The following is a 13683-nucleotide window of genomic DNA, read 5'->3' on the forward strand; positions in this document are numbered from 1 at the left end:
CCAGTTTCACATGTTTTGTAAATATTTAACTTTTCAAAAACAAATCAATCTGTACAAAGTCAAAATATACAATGTAAAAGCCATAATCTTCAAACTATACTGGAATATTCTATCAAAATTATTGTAAAGCTTCTTCTCCATCTGCAGTACCTATATGTATAATATCAAAGCAATCACACTTGCGGTTTTCAACAAGAAGTCAAAAATATCACATTTTAACAAAAATATTTAAAATCAAAGAATTAAAAATATCACGAAATGAAAAAAATTGAGAGAGGTTTACAGCGAAAGTGAACAGGAGCCTTTCTGGTGAATAAATTTCACACCTTATTTCTCGCCCAATGGTATATAATTTATGTTTATGCTAATGAAGGCTATTTTTTCCCAAAAATATTGACTTATGTAAATTAGATTATATTGTTATGCAAAGTGAGTCAATATGCTGTCAAAAATTGCTGGTAAGAAGACTGCATAGTAACAGAACAGTAATTTCATACACAACAAGATTCAACTATTCAACATTATACAAATCAGATTTGATACGACTGATTAAAACATTCTGAATATAATTATACTATTATTTATTCAGTATTTAATGGTGGTAACAAACACAAATTGACAATATATAAAAGTACATTTAGTAAAAAAAAAAGTAGCACAAGTTTGTCATCAACTCTCATTATGGCAATAACAATATTTTTCTAAATAAAAACTTTCACTTTCAAAATACTAAGTATATTAACATAACTCATGACAAATTGTTGCACTGACTGTACTATCATTATGCTAGTATTATATGGGATACATACCCTTACTGTGCAGACACAGAATGCACCAAATAACTCACCAGTTTTTTTTTTTATCAACAATTACATGTACCATTTCACTGTTTTTAGTATCTGTACTCTGTGATGAAAGACACTGAGTTTTGACTGCACAAAATATTTTTCTTTGTAGCAACAGACAAGTCAATGTACCCCCCCCCACACACACCTCAGGATATGTGGGAACAAGAAAAATGCCGCCATGGGGCAAACAAAAAATGACTTACTGCCATGCTTATCCCCTCCCCCATCCTGTCTTTATTTTTTTCTTGGAATCATTTCTGAAACATCAGCGCATATATGTAAACTGAGAAACTGTTATTTTTGATAGTTTCTTTAACCAGAATTATCCAGAGACTCCAGGGCTGCTGGGAGTACCAATACCTCAAATTAACTACCCTGTATGTGATGGGTTTCCTTTCTGTCTCTATTTTGAATTACCCAGGAGCAATAAATACACCAGAACCACTCCAAAACACAAAGAATTGTGGGTAACCCTGAAAATGAGAAGAAGCCTTAAACTTGACCCCCTACACATCACACATCACACATCCTGGTACTTTCTGGGGTATTGTTGCCAACATTTGTGACACCATTTAAAATACAAAATCACAACTTGGGGAAAAGATGTACAAGAGATATTACCAGCCTACTCTGTTAAAAAAAAGTTTTCAATGTGAAATTTACAGATGATTCAAGTTGCCACAACTCCATTCATAAAGGTGTATGATGAAAGAAACTCAGCTTACATGAACATAAAATTATTTACATTTTCTAATACAAGTATTTACATTTAATAATTTGATTCAATCATTTTTACACTCGCCAACAATGTCTGTTATAATTTTATTTTGAAAATCTTGTGATGTGTTGCTGAACAGCATCATCTTTTTCTGGATGGTTAAACTGGCTGTTCAGTGGTTCATGTCCTGTGCTGAGATGTGGCAGGGTAATCTGTCCTCTCATACATTAATCCATCTCCACATACACTGTTGAAATAGAAAACAATACTATGTTTAGCATTGGGTTTAATAGTTTTTTTTTCAAAATGTTTTCTGTGTAGATATTTTTTTCAAAGTCCACTTCAAGACTTTTAAGAGTCAATTCCTTAGGCCGAAAAAAAAATGTTGGTAAATTTTTTTTTCAAAATCAATGTGTGTGAGCAAATTTTCATTCTGAAATTGACATGAAAACTGAATTTTTCTCTCATTTTTTTGTTTAAAATTCTGGGAAAAATTAAAAATCAGAAAATTGTGACATACTATTAAACAGTTTTAAACGTACAAGTCACTATTTTTTTTTATGAACATGAATATCTCTTTTCTGGGCCTTTTTCACATGCATTGGCCATTTTGTATTTGTGTTCATTTACAAATGCTTTATTAGTTTTCGTCAGACTAAGTCTGAAATGAGGGGTGCTTATGTTTTGGATTTCTGTCAGTCAGTCCATCTGTGCATGCAACCGTCTGTTGTCATTTCTCAGACATGCCTGAACCGATTTAGTTCAAAGTTGGCACAAAGAAAAGCCATAATGGAATACATATGCACCTCAGTTTGTTTTTTGTTGGTTGAACTTTGACAAACTGGCGTCCATTTCTTTCCTAAAACACACCAAAAATCAATATTTGAACATGTCTCAACTGACATGCATGCCTGCACTGATTTCATTCAAACATGGCATTGACATCACTCATGGCGGGTTACCATGGTTAGAGATGTGCTTCCAAAAAAAGCAAATACGATAACTTATTTAGTAGAATCAGAAGAAATATCCATTAATTCATTATGGAAATGTAGGTCATCCAAGAGACAAGATTCAAACACACTGCTATCAGATTTATCAGAGTTGTCAGACTAAATGTCACTAGTTATGGGGGTTAATGTCTGAATGGGTGATGGTATTACTTGTACCATGGTACACTGAATGAATTGGTGATGGTATTACTTGTACCATGGTACTCTGAATGAGTTGGTGATGGTATTACTTGTACCATGGTACACTGAATGAATTGGTAATGGTATTACTTGTACCATGGTACTCTGAATGAATTGGTGATAGTATTACTTGTACCATGGTACACTGAATGAATTGGTGATGGTATTACTTGTACCATGGTACACTGAATGAATTGGTGATGGTATTACTTGTACCATGGTACTCTGAATGAGTTGGTGATGGTATTACTTGTACCATGGTACACTGAATGAATTGGTGATGGTATTACTTGTACCATGGTACACTGAATGAGTTGGTGATGGTATTACTTGTACCATGGTACACTGAATGAATTGGTAATGGTATTACTTGTACCATGGTACTCTGAATGAATTGGTGATAGTATTACTTATACCATGGTACACTGAATGAATTGGTGATGGTATTACTTGTACCATGGTACACTGAATGAATTGGTGATGGTATTACTTGTACCATGGTACACTGAATGAATTGGTGATGGTATAACTTGTACCATGGTACACTGAATGAATTGGTGATGGTATTACTTGTACCATGGTACACTGAATGAATTGATGATAGTATTACTTGTACCATGGTACACTGAATGAATTGGTGATGGTATTACTTGTACCATGGTACACTGAATGAATTTGTGATGGTATTACTTGTACCATGGTACACTGAATGAATTGGTGATGGTATTACTTGTACCATGGTACACTGAATGAATTGGTGATGGTATTACTTGTACCATGGTACTCTGAATGAATTGGTGATGGTATTACTTGTACCATGGTACACTGAATGAATTGGTGATGGTATAACTTGTACCATGGTACACTGAATGAATTGGTGATGGTATTACCTGTACCATGGTACACTGAATGAATTGGTGATGGTATTATTTGTACCATGGTACACTGAATGAATTGGTGATAGTATTACTTGTACCATGGTACACTGAATGAATTGATGATAGTATTACTTGTACCATGGCACACTGAATGAATTGGTGATGGTATTACTTGTACCATGGTACACTGAATGAATTGGTGATGGTATAACTTGTACCATGGTACACTGAATGAATTAGTGATGATATTACTTGTACCATGGTACACTGAATGAATTGGTGATGGTATTACTTGTACCATGGTACACTGAATGAATTGGTGATGGTATTACTTGTACCATGGTACACTGAATGAATTGGTGATGATAATACTTGTACCATGGTACACTGAATGAATTGGTGATAGTATTACTTGTACCATGGTACACTGAATGTATTGGTGATGGTATTACTTGTACCATGGTACACTGAATGAATTGGTGATGGTATTACTTGTACCATGGTACACTGAATGAATTGGCGATGGTATTACTTGTACCATGGTACACTGAATGAATTGGTGATGGTATTACTTGTACCATGGTACACTGAATGAATTGGTGATGGTATTACTTGTACCATGGTACACTAAATGAATTGGTGATGGTATTACTTGTACCATGGTACACTGAATGAATTGGTGATGGTATTACTTGTACCATGGTACACTGAATGAATTGGTGATGGTATTACTTGTACCATGGTACTCTGAATGAATTGGTGATGGTATTACTTGTACCATGGTACACTGAATGAATTGGTGATGGTATTACTTGTACCATGGTACACTGAATGAATTGGTGATAATATTACTTGTACCATGGTACACTGAATGAATTGGTGATGGTATAACTTGTACCATGGTACACTGAATGAATTGGTGATGGTAATACTTGTACCATGGTACACTGAATGAATTGGTGATAGTATTACTTGTACCATGGTACACTGAATGTATTGGTGATGGTATTACTTGTACCATGGTACAGTGAATGAATTGGTGATGGTATTACTTGTACCATGGTACACTGAATGAATTGGTGATGGTATTACTTGTACCATGGTACACTGAATGAATTGGTGATGGTATTACTTGTACCATGGTACACTGAATGAATTGGTGATGGTATTACTTGTACCATGGTACTCTGAATGAATTGGTGATGGTATTACTTGTACCATGGTACACTGAATGAATTGGTGATGGTATTACTTGTACCATGGTACACTGAATGAATTGATGATGGTATTACTTGTACCATGGTACACTGAATGAATTGGTGATGGTATTACTTGTACCATGGTACACTGAATGAATTGGTGATGGTATTACTTGTACCATGGTACACTGAATGAATTGGTGATGGTATTACTTGTACCATGGTACACTGAATGAATTGGTGATGGTATTACTTGTACCATGGTACACTGAATGAATTGGTGATGGTATTACTTGTACCATGGTACACTGAATGTATTGGTGATGGTATTACTTGTACCATGGTACACTGAATGAATTGGTGATGGTATTACTTGTACCATGGTACACTGAATGTATTGGTGATGGTATTACTTGTACCATGGTACACTGAATGAATTGGTGATGGTATTACTTGTACCATGGTACACTGAATGAATTGGTGATGGTATTACTTGTACCATGGTACACTGAATGAATTGGTGATGGTATTACTTGTACCATGGTACACTGAATGAATTGGTGATGGTATTACTTGTACCATGGTACACTGAATGAATTGGTGATGGTATTACTTGTACCATGGTACACTGAATGTATTGGTGATGGTATTACTTGTACCATGGTACACTGAATGTATTGGTGATGGTATTACTTGTACCATGGTACACTGAACGAATTGGTGATGGTATTACTTGTACCATGGTACACTGAACGAATTGGTGATGGTATTACTTGTACCATGGTACACTAAATGAATTGGTGATGGTATTACGTGTACCATGGTACACTGAATGAATTGGTGATGGTATTACTTGTACCATGGTACACTGAATGTATTGGTGATGGTATTACTTGTACCATGGTACACTGAATGAATTGGTGATGGTATTACTTGTACCATGGTACACTGAATGTATTGGTGATGGTATTATTTGTACCATGGTACACTGAATGAATTGGTGATGGTATTACTTGTACCATGGTACACTGAATGAATTGGTGATGGTATTACTTGTACCATGGTACACTGAATGTATTGGTGATGGTATTACTTGTACCATGGTACACTGAATGTATTGGTGATGGTATTACTTGTACCATGGTACACTGAACGAATTGGTGATGGTATTACTTGTACCATGGTACACTGAACGAATTGGTGATGGTATTACTTGTACCATGGTACACTGAATGAATTGGTGATGGTATTACGTGTACCATGGTACACTGAATGAATTGGTGATGGTATTACTTGTACCATGGTACACTGAATGAATTGGTGATGGTATTACTTGTACCAAGGTACACTGAATGAATTGGTGATGGTATTACTTGTACCAGGGTACACTGAATGAATTGGTGTTGGTATTACTTGTACCATGGTACACTGAATGAATTGGTGATGGTATTACTTGTACCATGGTACACTGAATGAATTGGTGATGGTAGGACTTGTAACATGGTACATTGAATGAATTGGTGATAGTATTACTTGTACCATGGTACTCTGAATGAATTGGTGGTAGTATTACTTGTACCATGGTACACTGAATGAATTGGTGATAGTATTACTTGTACCATGGTACACTGAATGAATTGGTGATAGTATTACTTGTACCATGGTACACTGAATGAATTGGTGATAGTATTACTTGTACCACGGTACACTGAATGAATTGGTGATGGTATTACTTGCACCATGGTACACTAAATGAATTGGTGATGGTATTACTTGTACCAGGGTACACCGAATGAATTGGTGTTGGTATTACTTGTACCATGGTACACTGAATGAATTGGTGATGGTATTACTTGTACCATGGTACACTGAATGAATTGGTGATGGTATTACTTGTACCAAGGTACACTGAATGAATTGGTGATGGTATTACTTGTACCATGATACACTGAATGAATTGGTGATGGTATTACTTGTACTATGGTACACTGAATGAATTGGTGATGGTATTACTTGTACCATGGTACACTGAATGAATTGGTGATGGTATTACTTGTACCATGGTACACTGAATGAATTGGTGATGGTATTACTTGTACTATGGTACACTGAATGAATTGGTGATGGTATTACTTGTACCATGGTACACTGAATGAATTGGTGATGGTATTACTTGTACCATGGTACACTGAATGAATTGGTGATGGTATTACTTGTACCATGGTGCACTGAATGAATTGGTGATGGTATTACTTGTAGCATGGTACACTGAATGAATTGGTGATGGTATTACTTGTACCATGGTACACTGAATGAATTGGTGATGGTATTACTTGTACCATGGTACACTGAATGAATTGGTGATGGTATTACTTGTACCATGGTACACTGAATGAATTGGTGATGGTATTACTTGTACCAAGGTACACTGAATGAATTGGTGATGGTATTACTTGTACCAGGGTACACTGAATGAATTGGTGTTGGTATTACTTGTACCATGGTACACTGAATGAATTGGTGATGGTATTACTTGTACCATGGTACACTGAATGAATTGGTGATGGTAGTACTTGTACCATGATACACTGAATGAATTGGTGATAGTATTACTTGTACCACGGTACTGTGAATGAATTGGTGGTAGTATTACTTGTACCATGGTACACTGAATGAATTGGTGATAGTATTACTTGTACCATGGTACACTGAATGAATTGGTGATAGTATTACTTGTACCATGGTACACTGAATGAATTGGTGATAGTATTACTTGTACCATGGTACACTGAATGAATTGGTGATGGTATTACTTGCACCATGGTACACTGAATGAATTGGTGATGGTATTACTTGTACCAGGGTACACTGAATGAATTGGTGTTGGTATTACTTGTACCATGGTACACTGAATGAATTGGTGATGGTAATACTTGTACCATGGTACACTGAATGAATTGGTGATGGTATTACTTGTACCAGGGTACACTGAATGAATTGGTGATGGTATTACTTGTACCATGGTACACTGAATGAATTGGTGATGGTATTACTTGTACCATGGTACACTGAATGAATTGGTGATGGTATTACTTGTACCAAGGTACACTGAATGAATTGGTGATGGTATTACTTGTACCAGGGTACACTGAATGAATTGGTGATGGTATTACTTGTACCATGGTACTCTGAATGAATTGGTGGTAGTATTACTTGTACCATGGTACACTGAATGAATTGGTGATGGTAATACTTGTACCATGGTACACTGAATGAATTGGTGATGGTATTACTTGTACCAGGGTACACTGAATGAATTGGTGATGGTATTACTTGTACCAGGGTACACTGAATGAATTGGTGATGGTATTACTTGTACCATGGTACACTGAATGAATTGGTGATGGTATTACTTGTACCATGGTACACTGAATGAATTGGTGATGGTATTACTTGTACCATGGTACACTGAATGAATTGGTGATGGTATTACTTGTACCAAGGTACACTGAATGAATTGGTGATGGTATTACTTGTACCAGGGTACACTGAATGAATTGGTGTTGGTATTACTTGTACCATGGTACACTGAATGAATTGGTGATGGTATTACTTGTACCATGGTACACTGAATGAATTGGTGATGGTAGTACTTGTAACATGGTACATTGAATGAATTGGTGATAGTATTACTTGTACCATGGTACTCTGAATGAATTGGTGGTAGTATTACTTGTACCATGGTACACTGAATGAATTGGTGATAGTATTACTTGTACCATGGTACACTGAATGAATTGGTGATAGTATTACTTGTACCATGGTACACTGAATGAATTGGTGATAGTATTACTTGTACCATGGTACACTGAATGAATTGGTGATGGTATTACTTGCACCATGGTACACTGAATGAATTGGTGATGGTATTACTTGTACCAGGGTACACTGAATGAATTGGTGTTGGTATTACTTGTACCATGGTACACTGAATGAATTGGTGATGGTATTACTTGTACCATGGTACACTGAATGAATTGGTGATGGTATTACTTGTACCAAGGTACACTGCATGAATTGGTGATGGTATTACTTGTACCATGGTGCACTGAATGAATTGGTGATGGTATTACTTGTACCATGGTACACTGAATGAATTGGTGATGGTATTACTTGTACCATGGTACACTGAATGAATTGGTGATGGTATTACTTGTACCATGGTACACTGAATGAATTGGTGATGGTATTACTTGTACCATAGTACACTGAATGAATTGGTGATGGTATAACTTGTACCATGGTACACTGAATGAATTGGTGATGGTATAACTTGTACCATGGTACACTGAATGAATTGGTGATGGTATTACTAATACCAGGGTACACTGAATGAATTGGTGATGGTATTACTAATACCAGGGTACACTGAATGAATTGGTGATGGTATTACTTGTACCATGGTACACTGAATGAATTGGTGATGGTATTACTTGTACCATGGTACACTGAATGAATTGGTGATGGTATTACTTGTACCAAGGTACACTGAATGAATTGGTGATGGTATTACTTGTACCAGGGTACACTGAATGAATTGGTGTTGGTATTACTTGTACCATGGTACACTGAATGAATTGGTGATGGTATTACTTGTACCATGGTACACTGAATGAATTGGTGATGGTATTACTTGTACCATGGTACACTGAATGAATTGGTGATGGTATTACTTGTACCAAGGTACACTGAATGAATTGGTGATGGTATTACTTGTACCAGGGTACACTGAATGAATTGGTGTTGGTATTACTTGTACCATGGTACACTGAATGAATTGGTGATGGTATTACTTGTACCATGGTACACTGAATGAATTGGTGATGGTATAACTTGTACCATGGTACACTGAATGAATTGGTGATGATATTACTTGTACCATGGTACACTGAATGAATTGGTGATGGTATTACTTGTACCATGGTACACTGAATGAATTGGTGATGGTATTACTTGTACCATGGTACACTGAATGAATTGGTGATGGTAATACTTGTACCATGGTACACTGAATGAATTGGTGATAGTATTACTTGTACCATGGTACACTGAATGAATTGGTGATGGTAATACTTGTACCATGGTACACTGAATGAATTGGTGATGGTATTACTTGTACCAGGGTACACTGAATGAATTGGTGATGGTATTACTTGTACCAGGGTACACTGAATGAATTGGTGATGGTATTACTTGTACCATGGTACACTGAATGAATTGGTGATGGTATTACTTGTACCATGGTACACTGAATGAATTGGTGATGGTATTACTTGTACCATGGTACACTGAATGAATTGGTGATGGTATTACTTGTACCAAGGTACACTGAATGAATTGGTGATGGTATTACTTGTACCAGGGTACACTGAATGAATTGGTGTTGGTATTACTTGTACCATGGTACACTGAATGAATTGGTGATGGTATTACTTGTACCATGGTACACTGAATGAATTGGTGATGGTAGTACTTGTAACATGGTACATTGAATGAATTGGTGATAGTATTACTTGTACCATGGTACTCTGAATGAATTGGTGGTAGTATTACTTGTACCATGGTACACTGAATGAATTGGTGATAGTATTACTTGTACCAGGGTACACTGAATGAATTGGTGTTGGTATTACTTGTACCATGGTACACTGAATGAATTGGTGATGGTATTACTTGTACCATGGTACACTGAATGAATTGGTGATGGTATTACTTGTACCAAGGTACACTGCATGAATTGGTGATGGTATTACTTGTACCATGGTGCACTGAATGAATTGGTGATGGTATTACTTGTACCATGGTACACTGAATGAATTGGTGATGGTATTACTTGTACCATGGTACACTGAATGAATTGGTGATGGTATTACTTGTACCATGGTACACTGAATGAATTGGTGATGGTATTACTTGTACCATGGTACACTGAATGAATTGGTGATGGTATAACTTGTACCATGGTACACTGAATGAATTGGTGATGGTATTACTAATACCAGGGTACACTGAATGAATTGGTGATGGTATTACTAATACCAGGGTACACTGAATGAATTGGTGATGGTATTACTTGTACCATGGTACACTGAATGAATTGGTGATGGTATTACTTGTACCATGGTACACTGAATGAATTGGTGATGGTATTACTTGTACCAAGGTACACTGAATGAATTGGTGATGGTATTACTTGTACCAGGGTACACTGAATGAATTGGTGTTGGTATTACTTGTACCATGGTACACTGAATGAATTGGTGATGGTATTACTTGTACCATGGTACACTGAATGAATTGGTGATGGTATTACTTGTACCATGGTACACTGAATGAATTGGTGATGGTATTACTTGTACCAAGGTACACTGAATGAATTGGTGATGGTATTACTTGTACCAGGGTACACTGAATGAATTGGTGTTGGTATTACTTGTACCATGGTACACTGAATGAATTGGTGATGGTATTACTTGTACCATGGTACACTGAATGAATTGGTGATGGTATAACTTGTACCATGGTACACTGAATGAATTGGTGATGATATTACTTGTACCATGGTACACTGAATGAATTGGTGATGGTATTACTTGTACCATGGTACACTGAATGAATTGGTGATGGTATTACTTGTACCATGGTACACTGAATGAATTGGTGATGGTAATACTTGTACCATGGTACACTGAATGAATTGGTGATAGTATTACTTGTACCATGGTACACTGAATGAATTGGTGATGGTAATACTTGTACCATGGTACACTGAATGAATTGGTGATGGTATTACTTGTACCAGGGTACACTGAATGAATTGGTGATGGTATTACTTGTACCAGGGTACACTGAATGAATTGGTGATGGTATTACTTGTACCATGGTACACTGAATGAATTGGTGATGGTATTACTTGTACCATGGTACACTGAATGAATTGGTGATGGTATTACTTGTACCATGGTACACTGAATGAATTGGTGATGGTATTACTTGTACCAAGGTACACTGAATGAATTGGTGATGGTATTACTTGTACCAGGGTACACTGAATGAATTGGTGTTGGTATTACTTGTACCATGGTACACTGAATGAATTGGTGATGGTATTACTTGTACCATGGTACACTGAATGAATTGGTGATGGTATTACTTGTACCAAGGTACACTGAATGAATTGGTGATGGTATTACTTGTACCATGATACACTGAATGAATTGGTGATGGTATTACTTGTACTATGGTACACTGAATGAATTGGTGATGGTATTACTTGTACCATGGTACACTGAATGAATTGGTGATGGTATTACTTGTACCATGGTACACTGAATGAATTGGTGATGGTATTACTTGTACTATGGTACACTGAATGAATTGGTGATGGTATTACTTGTACCATGGTACACTGAATGAATTGGTGATGGTATTACTTGTACCATGGTACACTGAATGAATTGGTGATGGTATTACTTGTACCATGGTGCACTGAATGAATTGGTGATGGTATTACTTGTAGCATGGTACACTGAATGAATTGGTGATGGTATTACTTGTACCATGGTACACTGAATGAATTGGTGATGGTATTACTTGTACCATGGTACACTGAATGAATTGGTGATGGTATTACTTGTACCATGGTACACTGAATGAATTGGTGATGGTATTACTTGTACCAAGGTACACTGAATGAATTGGTGATGGTATTACTTGTACCAGGGTACACTGAATGAATTGGTGTTGGTATTACTTGTACCATGGTACACTGAATGAATTGGTGATGGTATTACTTGTACCATGGTACACTGAATGAATTGGTGATGGTAGTACTTGTACCATGATACACTGAATGAATTGGTGATAGTATTACTTGTACCACGGTACTGTGAATGAATTGGTGGTAGTATTACTTGTACCATGGTACACTGAATGAATTGGTGATAGTATTACTTGTACCATGGTACACTGAATGAATTGGTGATAGTATTACTTGTACCATGGTACACTGAATGAATTGGTGATAGTATTACTTGTACCATGGTACACTGAATGAATTGGTGATGGTATTACTTGCACCATGGTACACTGAATGAATTGGTGATGGTATTACTTGTACCAGGGTACACTGAATGAATTGGTGTTGGTATTACTTGTACCATGGTACACTGAATGAATTGGTGATGGTAATACTTGTACCATGGTACACTGAATGAATTGGTGATGGTATTACTTGTACCAGGGTACACTGAATGAATTGGTGATGGTATTACTTGTACCATGGTACACTGAATGAATTGGTGATGGTATTACTTGTACCATGGTACACTGAATGAATTGGTGATGGTATTACTTGTACCAAGGTACACTGAATGAATTGGTGATGGTATTACTTGTACCAGGGTACACTGAATGAATTGGTGATGGTATTACTTGTACCATGGTACTCTGAATGAATTGGTGGTAGTATTACTTGTACCATGGTACACTGAATGAATTGCTGATGGTAATACTTGTACCATGGTACACTGAATGAATTGGTGATGGTATTACTTGTACCAGGGTACACTGAATGAATTGGTGATGGTATTACTTGTACCATGGTACACTGAATGAATTGGTGATGGTATTACTTGTACCATGGTACACTGAATGAATTGGTGATGGTATTACTTGTACCATGGTACACTGAATGAATTGGTGATGGTATTACTTGTACCAAGGTACACTGAATGAATTGGTGATGGTATTACTTGTACCAGGGTACACTGAATGAATTGGTGTTGG

General features: G+C 36.5%; 1 long non-coding RNA gene across 1 annotated transcript in view; it reads right to left on the reverse strand.

The window, feature by feature from the left end:
- Positions 1-1569: 1569 nt before the first annotated feature.
- The window catches only part of LOC146730064 (uncharacterized), a 32716-nt gene continuing 20602 nt past the window's right edge, over positions 1570-13683 (reverse strand). Inside the window, exon 2 of the long non-coding RNA XR_014927911.1 lies at positions 1570-1813. This is a non-coding gene — a long non-coding RNA (uncharacterized LOC146730064). The remainder of the gene's footprint in view (positions 1814-13683) is intronic.

The sequence above is a fragment of the Saccoglossus kowalevskii genome, chromosome 20, assembly GCF_978046115.1.
Source record: "Saccoglossus kowalevskii chromosome 20, keSacKowa6.1, whole genome shotgun sequence".
NCBI classification, from domain to species: Eukaryota; Metazoa; Hemichordata; class Enteropneusta; family Harrimaniidae; genus Saccoglossus; species Saccoglossus kowalevskii.